The 17,097-nt window shown below is 39.2% G+C and overlaps 1 long non-coding RNA gene across 1 annotated transcript in view; it reads right to left on the reverse strand.

Annotated features, from left to right (window-relative positions):
- Positions 1-14,265: 14,265 nt before the first annotated feature.
- The window catches only part of LOC140913425 (uncharacterized), an 89,509-nt gene continuing 86,677 nt past the window's right edge, over positions 14,266-17,097 (reverse strand). Inside the window, exon 3 of the long non-coding RNA XR_012159584.2 lies at positions 14,266-14,600. This is a non-coding gene — a long non-coding RNA (uncharacterized LOC140913425). The remainder of the gene's footprint in view (positions 14,601-17,097) is intronic.

Genomic DNA, 17,097 nt, shown 5'->3' on the forward strand with positions numbered 1-17,097 from the left:
GCAATGATGATGATGATAAAAGTTATTCATAAATATTTGTCAATTATTTTGAATGAACAATTATCAGTTTATGGGTAATTTACAAACTGTTCATTTCATTATTTGTAGTATGGGGCTGGTTATCAAACAAACCTGGTATTATTTCTGCTCCCTAATTGGAAGACAAACTTTTTAGATAGGAGAATAACAAATAATAGATAATAAATGGCAATGCTCTTCCTCACACATGAATATCCTTGTCCATATGTGAATACAAGTATTGTCATTGTACTAAGAACAGTTATTCTCCAGGACTAATGGCAACAAAAAGCTGTTGATAAAGCTGTTCAACAGGAATGAGCACAGACAGATGTGAACATGGGAAAACTGAACAGCATGACAATGAACCATTTACAAAATAATTTAAAATAATGTGAAAATTCTGACCAAAATGAAAATAAACCAGGAAACACAAAAGTCAAAATCCTTAAATCACATCATGCTGAGAAATCAAATTCAATTTGTGCGAAAGACATCTTTTATGCTAACTTCTTTTTTTCAACTTTGTGACTTCCGCTTTAAGCACCCCAATGTCCTGTGCTAATGGCCCCCCAAGTTTTGTTTTAAAAATAATGCCACTATAGCTCAAACAAACCATCTCAAGGCTCCTGTGCAACACAGTATAGTGGGATGCAATTCGAGTATTCGTTTGTTTAGAATAGAATGGGAAAGAGGCCAGGACTCATAAATCCAGTCTCTAGAATTAGCATCACCCTTTTCCTAGATTCAGAGAGTTGAAATCCAATGCTGTTTACAGAGGTACAAATCACCTCCCTACTCTTTTTATACAGTCAAAGACTGCATTCGCCCTTTGTGCCGCAGCATCACACAGGGAGCTTCCAAGCACACTTAGAGAGATGTGCAAACAGAAGGATCATGAGAGATTATGATTTAATTCAGTGCCATGTGCTTCACTGGATTGGGCTCTAAACGCTTTCCAAAGTTACAAAATCATAATAAATATGGGGCTTATGGTGATGGCCCCTCAAAGAATCTTACACGCACCAGTTGGCTCTAAAATGACATCATGAAAAGTTGATCCACTACAGATTGGAAGCAATATTTTTAGTGAACATTTTTTCAACTTGAGGGAAGAAACACTTTGTTTTAGAAGAGGACAAATGTTAGATGGCAGAACTTTGGTATTTAAAGCTGATCTCGAAAGGCCTAATTGTGACTTACGCCCCAGTTAATTAAGAGAAGCTCCACTGAAGTCAAATGTCTTACTCCGGTGTAAGTGAAAATGGAATCCATTCTGGAACCCTCTGGAGTTTTCCCTCTAGCAGCTTCAAAATCAGAAAATAAAAAGGGCAGTGTCTCGCAATACAGTAATCCTCTTGTAAGTAGTTATTGGATGAATGGATTTTTTGAAGAAACTAGAAGCTGCTTGTTACAGGATGATAAGTAAAAGCTCCTTCAGCTGTAGCCAACAGCTGTTTAATTTAAACTGCATTCATGTCGACAAAACCAGTGTCTAAACTGCATGCACTAATAATATCCTGCCTATGTATTTTGCTTGTAGATGGTCATTAATATCATAATGACCCCCCTATGATAGACAGAGTGCAGCGTATGCAACTATCATATTTAGTTTATCACAGAGGGATAGTCTGGCTTTAATTCAGTGCTGAATAACTAGGGTAATGTGAACTGCACTGTATTTGGGAAGATATCAGACAGATACCGAAATGATTCTACATTAGGGGCTTTCTATATTTACTTCTTCCCTGGGCCACGTCTTACATGTCTCAGATTTTCACATGAATGACAATGTGGGATGGTGAATATGTCCTAAAGACGGGCAGGGGCGACTGCAAAAAAAGGAGAGCAAAAAAAAAATAAAAAAGGAGTGTGGGCCAAGGGATGTGCTGGCTGCCACTTCCCGCAGCCCCCAGTGGCCAGGAACGACAAACTGCGGCCAGTAGAAGCTGCGATCTGCCAAAGCTGGGGTTGCTGCAGGTAAACCAACCAGCAGATTTCCCTGACAGGTCATGTGCCAAAGGTTGCTGATCCCTGAACTAGAATGTAAAATCACTCCCAGCTATGTTACACAAATGCGCTCCCAGCATCCATGAATTACATACAGGTGACACCTGCATAGTCCTCAGTCCCAGCCTTGTTCCCCAGAACTATGTGTCTTGTACTTCTCAGTACCCTCTTGGACAATGTAAGCTTATAGTAAGTCCATAATACCAACACTAAGTAATGATTATGCAGCAGGCTTCAATCCAAGCACACTGGTTTAGATAAAACAATAAAATAAGTTTATTATCTAGAGAAAGACAGATTTTAAGTGATAAGTGATAAGGCATAAAAGTCAGGATTGGTAACAAAAGATAAAACTGCAAGCTAATACCTAAATTAACTTAAAAGCAAAATGTCTCTCTCACCATAAGCTACAACAGTTCACAGACTGGATTTCTCTTCAGCCAGGGACCCATCCCCCAGTTCAGAGTCCTCCATGTGTTCGTTGATGTCATGAACAGAGACTTGGAGGAGGAGAGAGGTAATGTGGAGGTTGCTGTCTCTTATTTTTAAATCCTCCTCCTCCTCTTTGAGGATTGCCCTCCACAGGGATGTAGACAGTCTACAACGTATGTGAAATTTGAACGGTCTCTGAGACAAAATGTAAATTTCTTGTTTACACCTATTCCCCTGCTGATTAAGCAGGAAATGTTAACACCTTGTTGGCATGCTAGTGTCCCTTTGACTCTGAGAAATTGGTTTGTGGGCATTACCCAGAACTACAACATATTTCACTAACAATCATACAGTAAAATTTCGTAGCTTTACACAACGTACTATCACACACATTTTAACAGGATAATATTCAGCAAATTATGAGCTTTCAAATGATACCTCACAAGGCATACTTTCTACAAAACATACCATGACCTTATAAAAGTGGTGAACATGGGGTACAGAGTGTCACATCTACCTAACTGCTCTACCATTTTAATTGGAGGAACTACCTTTGTCTTGCTACCATAGCTGTGGTACGCTCTTAAACAGTTGCTGAGTTTCAGCTGTGGAGTGTGTGGTCAGTTTGTACGTGAAGTTTGACATGTGAAGTGTTTTGGGATTAAAGTTATTTCTGTGAATGCCCATAGGATCATTATTTCTAACGATTTCCCTCTTTTCTTCAAGTAGCCTGGTTAGTGTATGCTGCCTTCTGGATCTTGTGCAAAGCGTGCAATGATTCCCTGGTTGAATCTTCTCTAGGGACTGGACTGAGGAGCTCTTGATCTAAAATCACGAACCTCTGCTATCAGGGTGAAAAAGCCCAGGTCCATTAGCTCAGAAGCAGAAAAGGACATCTTTTTTTGCCCTGAGGAGTGCAAATATCCACACTGATATCAATGTGGGTAATGTCTAACAGAAATCTTGTTTTGCTCTCTTTGGTTTATGTACTTAAAGGTCAATCTTCTGTGTTTCCAGTGGTAAAAAGAGAACTGGCTAAACTAAATTGAACTAAACTCCATATTCCCCAAATGAGAAGTGGGTAAACTCAGTTTCCTCTTGACTACACCACTATCTGTTCAGTATTTTGTCCTGTTAACACCTAATGACATAACAGGCCTATACATAAGATTTACCTCCCAGCATTTACGTTTTAAACATTGTATTTATGATTATGTGGCAGCACATTCTGTTTTGCTCATTCCTATCTTACTAGCTAAACCTACAATTTAACACCTGCCACGAAAATCCAACAAAATGGCTTCTGCTATGGCTCCTGACCACATGGGGGCAGGCTCAACCAATCAGAGAACCAGAACCAATAACACATCATTTTTGTGACCAAACATAACTAACCACTGCAAAAAAAAATTTTTTTGAGAAAGAAAGAATTAAAATGAACTTTCACACAAAATTTCATTTACTCCGCCCCTCCTGAAATTTGCTCCGTATTCCCAAACTCAAAACCCTCTTCCCCCCTAGGATAGTTTGATTATTAGACATATACAATATGTGGTGGCGAAATAAATATGTGATTAAGGTAGGTTGTCTTGCATGTATGTGGGGTTTATCTCATTGAAATATGAGAGAGTCTAGCCAATTTCTCTGTCCTCCACATCTAATGCTGTGTCAGTTCTACTTACTCTCCTTATCATCTGACATCTAGGATGTCCTTTATATTGTGACACATTATTGAAAAGATGGAAAATCTTGAGCAAATGTCATTGCCTCTCTTATTGGCCATTATGTCCTCATCTGAAGCAGTAGGCATGCTTCCCTCCTATTCACAGGTGTTACTGCCCCTTTGTTTAACAGCACTTCTTGTTGCCTTAAAAAGTAATTCACATGAAGGATGATAAGGAATCTTGAGTCTCATAACATGTTCCTGTTTGCTCTCTGAACACTCTGATATAATCAGTTAGCCTGGCTGGAATTTAAAGAGACACACAGTCAACCTGTTAAGAGACTCACACACCACGGCGATGTGTATGGTTTAAAAACCTAGATTAGATATAAATTGTAGCATCCATAAAGGAAGTTAAATCCCGTGCACTATTCCTGGAACCAATGAATTGAATATATTTAGGCCTGGCAGAATCTAATTTTAAAAATATATAACTTCAGTGGATAACAACGTTTATTTATAAAGCATTTTTTAATTTTTATCTGTTTAAACTTTCACATTTGCACAAAGTTCTGGGTTGTAAGCAATTTTATTTTTATCTATTTAAATTTTCACACTTGTGAAAAATTATGGGGGAGGGGTTCAGACAATTATTTAATGACAGCTGATGTGGAGAGTCAAAAAGTTATAAAGCTTTATAACCATTAAAAACACAATTTGCAAACATGTTATGGCAGAGTATACAAAGTGAATAGCCTTAAATCAAACTCTAATAAGTTCTCAAGCATCATTTTTCTTACTTTGCCTATCTGTAAATTTTGATCATCATCAATGGAAATGTTTTTGTTGCTTTGTGCCTGTATGGTAAAAATTGATATTTCTCAAAATTTACTCATAAAAATTCAATCCTTCCAAGCCTACATTTATTAAAAAATGGTTCTTGGTTTTGTACCTATCAACTATTCTCTATATATCAGTTGAATATTTATGTTACAGTAGCAGTGCGGGAGTTGCATGTCTTTGAGACTATTGCATTTCAGTTAAAAAAGAAGAATAAAATAGAAATATATTTTCAAATGAATATGACAGTGTTGAGGGAAGGGTATTTCAGGGGACTGGATAATGGTCAGATCTGATCAAAGAGCAAAATACTGATTTGCAGATATTTACACTGAGTTGGGTTTGCTTTTTTTTCCATTGAGCAATGGTCACATTATTCATTAATATCTAGGCAACCTCTGGATATTTATGAATCCCAGAAGTTTTACGGATCTTAACATGAATTATTATTTACTTGAAAATTCACACTGGAAGTACGTTATTCATTATTCACCATGTCAATCCAGGAAGTAGAAGTGATACCATGTTACACAGGAGACCATATACATGCCAGAAGTAATAGATAAAGTCAATGGCTCACAAACAGTCCAGGGTCTGAAAAATTATTCATTCTAACTATTCTGCAAATACTTATACATAAAGCAGACGACATTTCAAGAAGATCTGTATCATTTTGTGAATGATTCACTAATCAAAAAGAAAGGGTCTATATAGCACAATAGGGCCTGGTGGACGACTGACGCTTCCATGGGCAATGATAATACAAATAAATAACCATAAATAAAAATAATAAAGATTTGTAAACAATGGTTCAATTAGCTCTGGCCATGGGATACAGAGACTTCCACCTCTAGATCTTAATTCAGCCATCTCATTAAATCACTAGAGGCCCTTACTGTTTTAGAGCTATTTGGTGGCCACTATGAAATGAACTGGTCAGCTCATTCTAGTTTTTATTAGATAATTGTCCTCTATTTGACAAAGAATACTGGACAAGATCCTCCACTTTTGCAAACCAATTTAGCTCTATTCAGATTAATGCAGCTAAGCAGATTTTCTCCAGCCCGGATGATGATGACAAGAGATGGGCATGAGACTCAGAATTTAAACCTAGATTAAGATTTCAAATGCCCAAAAGACTGGGGTGTTCAGCTCCAGGGCTTTGTCTTAAGCCCTTTCCTTCCTCCTATAATGGCATTCTCGTGGGTAATCTAAACAACAGAGAGAAGCTAAGGAAAGAAAACCCATGGCAACTGAACTACCCACTCATGCCTAGATGTGGTCATGGCGGGGCAATGTGCAAAAACTGGCACTGCTGTGGCCCACACTGAAGCTGTTGTACAGAATCAGAAGTCTCCTCCTGCTGCAGTAATCTGACACATTGCTTTCAACGACAAGTGAACGATTTTCAGACAAAAGCTAATTTTTAAGTTGATGATGCCCTTCCAGCTCCCTGTAGTGGGAATGAAAGGCCTCACACATAACCTCTATTCTGGGGGTTATAAAAGTCTATTCACATGCAAGAAAGAAAGATCAGCTACCCGTAAATTTGTAAAAGCAGATAGAATATTCTATCCAGTCATGATCACCAGCTCCAGATCACTCTCTGTGCTTTGTTTCCTTTAATAATCTTTCAGAAAACCCGTGTATAGCTCAAGCATGCATTCCAGTGGGCAGTAAGCATGCCAGTCCAAATCCTTAGGAGATATAAATCAGCATAATGCCACTGATTTTAATAGAGCTCAGCCATTTAACACCACTAAAGGATCTGGCCTAATAGTTTCTTTAATTCTTTAGCAACTTTATAACACAAATAGATGGATATTTGTTTGTACTGAGGGAAAAATTACTCGCTTTAGCAGAAACCAACAGCCCTCTCTCTTTCCCACCTTGCTAAGTTACTCAGACTAGCAAATCAATCAACACCCTTTGTTTCAAAGCCTCTAACAGACAGTGTGGTAGATTTACTTTAAGTGCTTGATTTTTCTGCTTGTTTGTGTGTGTACTGCAGGCAAAAACTTAATACAAAATTTCCAGTTACACAGCTCTGAGCAGGAATACATGTTTCTTCCTTTGTATATGATTTCCATAACTATTTTCAGGCTTTGATGTTATTAATCTCCTTATTTTCAGTTATTTCAGCACAGCTGTCTGTGCATGTTACCTGAGAACAAGTGTGAGACTTTTTGTAAATAGGGCATGGAAATGCACAGAATAAGTTTATCACAAGAGCTGGACAAATAAAACAACATTTTTAGGTTACCATTCATTTACATTTTAGTAAACATTTCCCTTGGATTGGTCTCCTGGCTATGGGACCTCTTGCATGAACTCAGACCACTGATCTGGACTGCCCTTTGATCTGCCTGGTACTTAGGCATTACACAGGGACTGTCTTTCACTATGTGTATGTACAGAACTTAACACAATGAGACCCTGATTTTAGCTGGAACTTCTAGGCACTAACATAATGCAAATAACTAATTATTGACCAGCTAGCATATAAACTATATACTATATACTGTCTATAGATATTCATTGTATAGATTTTTATACACAGAGAAACAAGGTCTGATGTTCATTTGGGGTTTGACTTAGAATTTACTCCCCTATAAGAAGTTCCATCGACTTCTTGTGTGAAGAGGAGTTTGTAAATTTGGGCCTTTAATACATAAGAAATAAATTCATTAACATAGAGAATATGGGCCACGAAAGTTCAAGAGTTGATAGCAGAGGAGGTTGACTTCCTTAAGGGGCTAAGTGATTTCTTCATCCCTCAAAGTGGAAGGTATTTTAATATCCCAGGAGCCTGTATTTTCCTGGAGGGGAAGAGAAAATGCTAAAAAAGAGATTTTCCACTGCACCAGAGCAGATAATAAGGCAATTAAAGCTTTTAGCACTATTAAAAGTTGACAAAGCACCAGGCTTAGATGAAATACATCACAGAATTTTGAATGGAAATAGCGAGTGAAATAGAAAAGCCCTTGGTGAAGATTTTTGATAGCTCACTAATGACAGTGTTAGTACCAGACAAGGTAATTTCAATATCTAAGAAAGGAGCAGGGTTAAAGAATGAGCACATTTCACCTGGATTTCAAGAAATTATTTGATAATGTACCTCAAGATGGATTGGTTTGAAAAGGTCATGCAGGATGGTCGGCAGTGCAGGTGGCAAAAATATTGAAACTGGGCAGAAATTGTCCTTGAGTAAGCAGCCAACAGTGCCAGCGAAAGCAGCTCAGGGTGTTAATGTGATCATCTTTTTAAAAAGCAGTAATGGAACCCCTTCCATGACAACATTTTTCAGGGTTGCAAAATTCTTGTGCAGAAGGTGAAGGTACATAGATATTAGTCAGTACTCTCTGGTGCTCTGCATTCTGGCTGCTTTAGTTGATCTGCTCAGTCAGAAGTAGTCCATCTTGGAAGTAGGTCAAAGAAAAGTAGTTCTGATTCTTCTCCCTGTGCCTATCTTCCTTTTCTTCCTCTCTATGGTTTACTGTTATGTCTTGATCAAACATTTTAGCTATTAAAAAATCTGAATTTGATTAATTGACAAACCAGAACGTTTCAGGCACAGCGAAAGGAATTCTTGGGACAGCCTATGAAAAACAGGGTACGTCCCAGTAAAACCAAAATGTTTCATCTCTTTGGTTAAGGAGCAGCACCCTCAGTGCTAGAGGCAGAAGCAGAGCCAATACAGGAAGGACCACTTTGCATAAAGACTCAAAAGTTTTAAAAATGGCTAAATTGGCCAATTGCATAATGTTGGTAAGAATTAGCAAATATGGTGAGAGAGAACAAACAAAATGCAAAAAAGATTTGAATAAGGATAGGCTTAATAGATCAAATATGGCTCATCTAGCCCAGTGCAAAGAAGTTCACAGGAACTACACAGAGGATTAAATGGCAAAAAGACATTTGGGAAAACACAGCTCAGAATTATAGGCCAGAGAAACTAACATGAGGTGATTGTGAACAGTATGCTCAAGCCATACTCACAATAAAAAGGCACTGATGCTCTTGAGAATCTATATGCCTAGATGCATGCATACAGCATAGCTATACGTGACCAAACTTGCTCTGACTGACGTTTAGGGGATGTTATTGGGCGTTCAATATGTTATCCATAGACACTAATCAGAATCACATCCACGTAGCAAGAAGAGCATAGACCCGGCATAGAACATTGGGTGTTATCTTGTCATATAGCAATAACCTTGTCAGCAATTAAAGAGTTGTTGTAAAAATGAGAGATTGAAGTAATGTAGAATAATTAGGCAAAAAGTAGTTTCCATAAAACAGCAAAAAGGGAAAATGAGGGCTAAATGCACCTCCATTGCTTTGCACTGCAAAAGAGTCCAGTTTGGAGAGAAAGGAGCACAAAACAGATGCCAGGACTTGGCTCCTCCATCAACAATGCTGTGGACAACCAACAGAAGCCTGACTGCTAATCCATGATTGAGGTGCCTGTGTCATAATGAAGCCGCAAAAGTCTCTCTCTCTCATGTGAGAGTGTGTGTGCATGTGTGTCTTTCTTTCTAAGAAGAAAACAGGATGCCCTGACCTCTATCAGGATTCAGCGCTGTTCCGCTTGTGTGTAATAAAACTCTCAGCATGTCACTTACAGTCTTCCTAGCATAGGAATACATTTTACTTGGGGCTTCCACATACACTAGGAGGACAGAGAGTCCTGTGGCACCTTATAGACTAACAGACATATTGGAGCATAAGCTTTCATGGGTGAATACCCACTTTGGCGGATACATGTAGTGGAAATTTCCAGATGCAGGTATAAATATGCAACCAAGAATCAGGCTAAGGATAATGAGGTTAGTTCAATCAAGGAGGATGAGGCCCTCTTCTAGCAGTTGAGGTATTAATGTAAAGGGAGGAGAAACTGCTTTTGTAGTTGGCTAGCCATTCACCGTCTTTGTTTAATCCTGAGCTGACAGTGTCAAATTTGCAAATGAACTGAAGCGCAGCAGTTTCTCTTTGAAGTCTGGTCCTGAAGTTTTTTTTGCTGCAAGATGGCTACCTTTAAATCTGCTATTGTGTGTCCAGGGAGGTTGAAGTGTTCTCCTACAGGTTTTTGTATATTGCCATTCCTAATATTTGATTTGTGTCCATTTATCCTTTTACGCAGGGACTGTCCAGTTTGGCCGAAATACATAGCAGAGGGGCATTGCTGCCACATGATGGCGTATATTACGTTGGTGGATGTGCAGGTGAATGAACCAGTGATGGTGTGGCTGATCTGGTTAGGTCCTGTGATGGTGTCGCTGGTGTAGATACGTGGACAGATGCCACTGAAGATTCCTACAGCTGTGCTTCTGTCTCCTTTCCACTGATTAGTGTTAACATTGAAACAGAGCTACTTCCTGCTATTCATTTTTCCACCTAGCAGCAGTAGAATGGCCAGCTGCCTTGCCTATAGAATCATAGAATATCAGGGTTGGAAGGGACCTCAGGAGGTCATCTAGTCCAACCCCCTGCTCAAAGCAGGACCAATCCCCAATTTTTGCCCCAGATCCCTAAATGGCCCCCTCAAGGATTGAACTCACAACCCTGGGTTTAGCAGGCCAATGCTCAAACCACTGAGCTATCCCTCCCCCTAAAAAGCGATTGAGGGAGAAGAGGGTCAAGGAACAGCTGAAGGAACCAGACGTCAATGGAGAATTCAAGTTTCTATACGTAGCTCAAGATTTGACAACTACATGGGTGGAGCTACTGTATCATCATGAATGAAAGTGCTGATTTCATTCTGCACATAGTGAAGTTTCACACACACATACACACACTCCTGAACCCCAAAGTCGTATCATTTTGTCCTTAATCCATATCACTAATTGTCCATTAAGTAACAGTTTGCCTGCACTGAAACAGGATAATTTAGCTGTAAGTGGCAAGGGATGTAGGCGTGCTAGTGGACAAGAAACTAGATTTGTTTTTGCAACATGATACAGCATTAAAAGAATACCAGTGTGGGCTGAGGTGAATATTGAAAGGGATCCAATAAAATATAGAAAAAAAAGTCATAGTAGCTCTGTAGTGGTCTTGTGAGAGCTCACCCAGATACCTCAATTCCAGAAAAATATTGAGGAGTTGAAAGATATTTATAGAAAAGTGCAGGTGAAGGAATTCATTTATAAGGAGAGTTAAATGTTTATAGTTTAGGTAAGCAACAACTAGAACAAAATAGGTCTACACTTTAGAACAAAAAGTGTTTTCATCAGAAGACCTTTGTTTAAAAAATTGGAAAAAATGACTAAATGTTAATTGCAATATTTATTCAAATTTTGAAAGTGTTTAAATTTTTCATTTACCAAATGTTTCAGAAATGAAAAATGTTGATAATTGACAATAGCCATAAAAATTCTGATTAAAAATTTTGCATGTTTAAAACCTTGTGACATATGAAGAACAACTTCGAAATTCAAAAATATTTTGTGGCATTTTGCACCCTATTTGAGCAGTTCTGCTAAGTACAGATACACACTGGTGATGATGGGAAAGGTGATTGTAATGAGGAAGATGATGGTTAAACACTTCAGGTTGTTCTGCAAGGGATGGTGTGAGTATGTGAATGTTCAGATGTACATTCTGTTATATCTCTATCTACCTGACTGAGTTCCTATAGTGTGAGTGTTGCAACTGCACATTGGGGTTCCCAACTATATAGTAATTTGAATAATACTGGGCCTGATCTTGGGACAAGGACCTGTCAACCCTCAAAGTGATAACTGGGGATTCTTATGTAATCAATATAATGAATACATAATCTAAATGTCGGGCAACACCAAAAAGCACACGTTATGGCACACAGAAGAATGTGACGGGAAGGCACAGACAGGGAAAATGAACAGATGAAACAACTGGGTAGAAGAGTATCCAAAGTCCTTCAATTTCCTAAATTAAATGGATTTGAAATTTATATCTTGAGCATTTAATGCACCAAGGGGACACATGATATTGAAGACTTGAGAAGATAACTTTTCTTCCCAGTCCCATAAAGTGGCCTGTTGAAAGACTTGTGGAATGCAAAGAAACAGAACTGAGGTGATGTTGTCCCATTGCTAAAGGCAACTTAGGGTAATTGCACTCTCACTCTCTGGCTGATGAAGCTTGTTCAGGACAATATGAGAACACTGAACTGGCCCCTTGCTCTAGGACACAATCAATATTAAATTAGCCTTTAATTACAAGTCTTTTCATTATTCAGTGTTGACTTATGGTGTGGAAGCCGCAGCTGTAAATCTTTCCCAAGCCCTAGCTTTGATTCCTGGTATTCCTCCACCACCCACTTGTTCAGGAAAACATAAAACCTCTTTTGGACATCATTTCATAATCTTACAAGGTTAATAGGAGATAGATGCTGCTGCTCAGCAAGAGTAATAATAAATTTAAAAGCTTCTAGCTGTTCTAAGGTTGCATTACAAGGTAGAAAGTGATTTGTCTGAAGTGAGAGAGCAGATCCTAATCAATTTCACTGTAGTTGGCAAGTAATTCTTATGTACAAATCATGCAGACTCCTACCTGAATTTCAACAAATTGCTCTGAAACTGTTTGCATGAACTACAGCACTGATTCAGGCCAAATCCAAACTCTACTTGAAACCCATAGGGGATCTACACCTCTCTCTTGCCTCAGCTAACTTGTAATAAAATATTGGGTTTTGGCTCTCATTAATAATATATCTGTATACGAGGATGCGGTTGTCCTGTGTTACTGTAAATGTTCATTGCATATATTGGAGATTGGATATATTCCTCTCTCATGTTTATACTGTAAAACAAAAATATAAAATTTAAAAAGAAACAAAACTGAATTTTTATTATGTGTATTATTGTAGCACCTAAGAGGCCTAATCATGGTACATATACTTGGTACATATACTCACCAAGCCCACTGTGACATTGCACTCCATATGGTTTATGGAAATATGCTTATGAGTGTGAATATGATGTAACTGGAATATGCTTTATGAAAAAGGTCTCTTGTAAGGTATCATAACAAAGGTTATAACCTACTGAATATATTCCTCCTATTTATATCCATGTATCATTTTTGTATCCGAAGCTAGAAATATGAAATATGACTCTGAGGTCCTACTGTAATTCTGCAAAGTGTGGGCCATTAATGGTGGTTTAGAATCTTGATGGCTCCCATTGACTAGGACAATTGGTTGTAAATGGTTTATTTACCTGCACGTCTTCCTGTGTACATGTGGGCTAACCCAGGGAGAATGGAGACTAGGGGTCTTATAGTGACATGTGACCATGTCACATGATACTGGAATCCATCTTAATCCTTGTACTTTTCCATTGATGAGGTGGGGGTGGGGACAAGCACAGACAAAACATTCCTGCCTTGTGCCAAAGCTGTAAAAGGGTGTGGGGGGGAAGCAGGACAAAAGAGGTGGCCACTCATGAGAAAACCCCTGCTTACCACCTGAGATGTCTGCTGGAACTAACAAGGACTGTACCAGGAGAAAGGATTGGGCCCAGACTAGGAAGGAGTCTAGTCTGTGAAAGATGCTTATTGGAACATCTCTGAGGGTGAGATATTACCTGAATCAGTTTCTTAATGTATTAGGCTTAGACTTGCTTGTTTTTACTTTATTTTGCTTGGTGACTTTCAAGTAATAACAGACAGAACAAAGTAACCACTTAAATCCTACTTTTTATACTTAATAAAATCACTTTTGTTTATTAATAAACCCAGAGTAAGTGATTAATACCTGGGGGTGTGGGAAGGGGACAAACAGCTGTGCAGAGGGTGGACAATTTATGAATTTACCCTGTATAGCTTTATACAGAGTAAAATGGATTTATTTGGGATTTGGATCCCATTAGGAACTGGGTGTCTGGGTGCTGGAGACAGGTAACCTGCTGAGCTGTTTTCAGTTAAGTCTGCAGCTTTGGGGGCACGGAGCAGACCCTGGGTCTGTGTTGCAGCAGACTAGCGTGTCTGGATCAACAAGGCAGGGTTCTGGAAGTACCAAGCTGGCAGGGAAAATGGGCTCAGAGGTAATTTCAGCACATCAGGTAACAGTCCCAAGGGGTCTCTGTGACTGAACCCATCACACCCACATCGTGCTAGGTGCTGTACAATGCAGAAGGAAAAGATGGTGCCAAATCCGAAGACCTTTCATTCCAACTACAAGAAAAGAGACAGCATATGGATGCAGACAGACAGAAGGAGAAGTACAAGGAAACAGTAAAAATATTGGTCAGCACCAGTGGCCTAACCATTATCAAGTGTTTTTATAGGCTTCATGGCAGAGGAATTTTTAAGGGTGATGGTTTGAGAGTCACAAACTTATTGCTGAACTTTCAAAGTAGGTTGCCAGGTTTAAACCTTGTACTATTTAATACACTTGTGCCCTCCATCGGCTAAAAAGCCCTCATATGGAGCAATATTTTTGTTTTAAAATAATTTTACTATATTTCATAGTTCAGTTACACTGCTGTAGTTCATGAAATTCTGCTTCTTTTCTTTCATTTTGCAGGTCCCGGCTGCCCTTACAGGCTCCATCTGGTGCCCATAGTTTACTAAGTCAAGGTTAATCAATCATTTTTTGTCAAGTCCAAATTTCTTGGTCAAGGTATCGTCAAGGTCCAGACTCCAGAGAAAATAACTGGAAAAAAAACCAACAATGATAAGTAAATAAAAAGATTTCAGGGTCTGTTCAAAAGCATCTGGCGGTCCAGATTTGGCCTGTGGTCCACCTATTGACTACCCCAGTTTACTTAATGTAATGAGTGTACCTCAGAAAAGATTTGGAGGTTCAGCTGAGACAAGAAAGCTAAAGTCTGGGTACTTCATTGACGCTAATCCCAACCATTCTATTCTGTAAATGGGGCAGTGGGATCAGAGCATGAACAGTGGAACCATCACCATGGTATCTCAGAACACAACCTCTCCAAAGATCTGAAGTCTAAAAATCTGGTCAGGTAATCTCATGAGAACCATTTTTCTTGTGCAATGTCCAGTGTGACCTTCTTCACTTAGGGTCAGGACTACCACAAAACCAAAGTTGTTTTATTTTGGCATTTCCACTTGCACTGAAAACCAGGAAGTAGAGGTGTGCAAAAAAAAGAAAAGTTTTAAAAAATTAGCCAAAATGTGTGCATGAAACCACGAGTTTAAGCATCAGGTTGTGTTCGATTCTTATTATAACTAAACTAGTTTACACACGTCTATATTCTTATTTGTGTGGATAAATCTTCAGTAGAGTATGTATCTAAACACTGGATAACAAGTGAAAGAGACAACTTTCCACTGAAACAAGTTTAGCACAGCTTCTACTGTCTTAGCCCAGAGATGGCTCCCGTTGGCTCACTTTCTAGACCTGCCATATATGGTTTGAAAAGACTCGTTTTGACTCTTTGTTACCACAGAGAGCAGAGCATACTGTAAGGTCCCGAGGCCTTTTTCTGCAGCCACATTAGGACAGCAGCAGCCATGAGCTAAAAAGCAGAAAGTCAAATCCTCACATTCCATCCAAATTACATTAAAACAATGAAATACCGGGCTGTTAAGAAGGCACTCCTTTCCTAATAGTGCCCACCATCGCCAGATAAAGAAACAGATCTTAAGATGTCTAAAGAAAACTTTGTTTTATAGCGTTCTGTCCGGCAAGGAAACACTTATCAACAGTTGTGATTCTGAAATCTATACTTCTTTACTGTTTTGCATTTATGATCCCTGTTTATCTATATGGTTTCTGTCTGGTTCTTTAGGTATGCAACAGATAGGAACAATCAATTTTGCAAGATTTAAATCAACTAAGGTGTTGGAGTCTGATTGGTTGAAGAATTGTTTTGCAATATGTTAGGGTTGGTCATAGAGTTATTTTGTAGTACTTTAAAGTAATTGGTTAAGGTATAGTCAAGCAGGACTCGAGTTTAACTATATAAACTGGGGTCCAAAAGGAAGTTCTTTGGAACCTAACTCCAGAACACAGCCCAAGATCAGAGCTGCCAGACCGCAACACCTTGCCAACCATACCGCGCAGAAGCTGGAGGAGTCCTGGATGACCTGATCCTGACTAGCCACCATGAAAAGTTCATCTGCCTCACTGGGAGTGGTGAGCATTGTGTGCTTAGCATGTGTATTCTGTTTTGGTAACTGTTCATAAATAGAGATTTAGAATATTACTGTGTAAGGCTCTTTCACTGGTAAAAGGCCCTGCAAACCCACAGAAGATTACGCCCTGATCCCTAGGAATTGGGTAAGGGTAGGTGCCTTTCGGCCAGACCCCTAGGAATTGGGAAAGGGTGAGGATGCCTAAATTAACCAGGTTACACCTTGAGCCCACAGAAGGGTAAAGGTGGGCTTCCCTTGAATGTGCAGGTAACAATACCTGAGCAAATCCTGCCTCCTTTCCCATGGGCTAAAGGATGCTAACTGCTTCACAACCTTCCGAAGATGTATGGAGTGGAGAGAAAAAAATTTAGGGAACCCAGCTAGGTGGGGATCTCAGAAGTGTTTGAAAGGGGAGAAATGCACCAGAGGAGGAACAGAGGATGCAGCTTCTGGATTGGCCTCTATGCATAACAATTTTCTATGAAAGCAGGAACACGGAAGCCTGAGGAGCTATTTCGCTCCAAGGGCTACAGTTGTTACTACAATGCAGTATGGGTGGGGGTAGCATTCAGTTCTCCCCAGCTCATCCAACCCCCTGAACCACACCTGACCATTTGGGCTTGGTTTTGTAGGGAAGCGCTAACCCTTCAGTAGCAACTCTGACTTGAAGATGGAGGATTCTGCAAAGTGGTTAAAGATGACCTGTTGCAGAAAGATTTTGTGGCAGTATCACTCAAACATGGCAGGTTTATTATTACTGCACTGTGCTGCTTTCTCCATTGTATAACACCATAATGACAACTCTCTTAAAAATCAATCAATCCCTCTGCTGGAAGATTATAAATCGTACATTATTGTGCATACTCCAGCAGCAGCATTTCAAGGATGAGTGTCTTGCCTTTCTTAATCACTTTTTTTAAATTACCAAAAGCAGACAGACCATATGAACAAATCGCTTGCTAGAATTTTGTTTTTTCCTAAAGTTAAAATTGTTCGGGAGTGTGTCCACAAATGTACAAACACAACCAAAGCCAAACATTTGGCAC

This window comes from Lepidochelys kempii, chromosome 6 (assembly GCF_965140285.1).
Source record: "Lepidochelys kempii isolate rLepKem1 chromosome 6, rLepKem1.hap1, whole genome shotgun sequence".
Classification (NCBI taxonomy): domain Eukaryota; kingdom Metazoa; phylum Chordata; order Testudines; family Cheloniidae; genus Lepidochelys; species Lepidochelys kempii.